Source organism: Penaeus monodon, chromosome 22 (genome assembly GCF_015228065.2).
Source record: "Penaeus monodon isolate SGIC_2016 chromosome 22, NSTDA_Pmon_1, whole genome shotgun sequence".
Taxonomy (NCBI): domain Eukaryota; kingdom Metazoa; phylum Arthropoda; class Malacostraca; order Decapoda; family Penaeidae; genus Penaeus; species Penaeus monodon.
The window spans coordinates 5,146,250-5,146,489 of NC_051407.1; positions in this window are offsets into that span (position 1 = coordinate 5,146,250).

Below are 240 nucleotides of genomic sequence, written 5' to 3' on the forward strand. Positions count from 1 at the left end.
CCATATACAAGCTCTTCCACCCCAAATAATTTGATAATTTTCCTGGCAAAGTAAAGATTACGTTTGAATTGCCAAATACAGAGCAGGAAATAGGCAAAAGAGTGAAATAAAAAAAGGCGTAAATCGTATACCAAACAGAAAACGGGAATCAAGCCAGGCACACGAAAACGGATAAAAAATGTTGAAATGAACGAATATCTGAAAATATATTTGAAAGAACAGAGAGAAAGAGGAAATAGG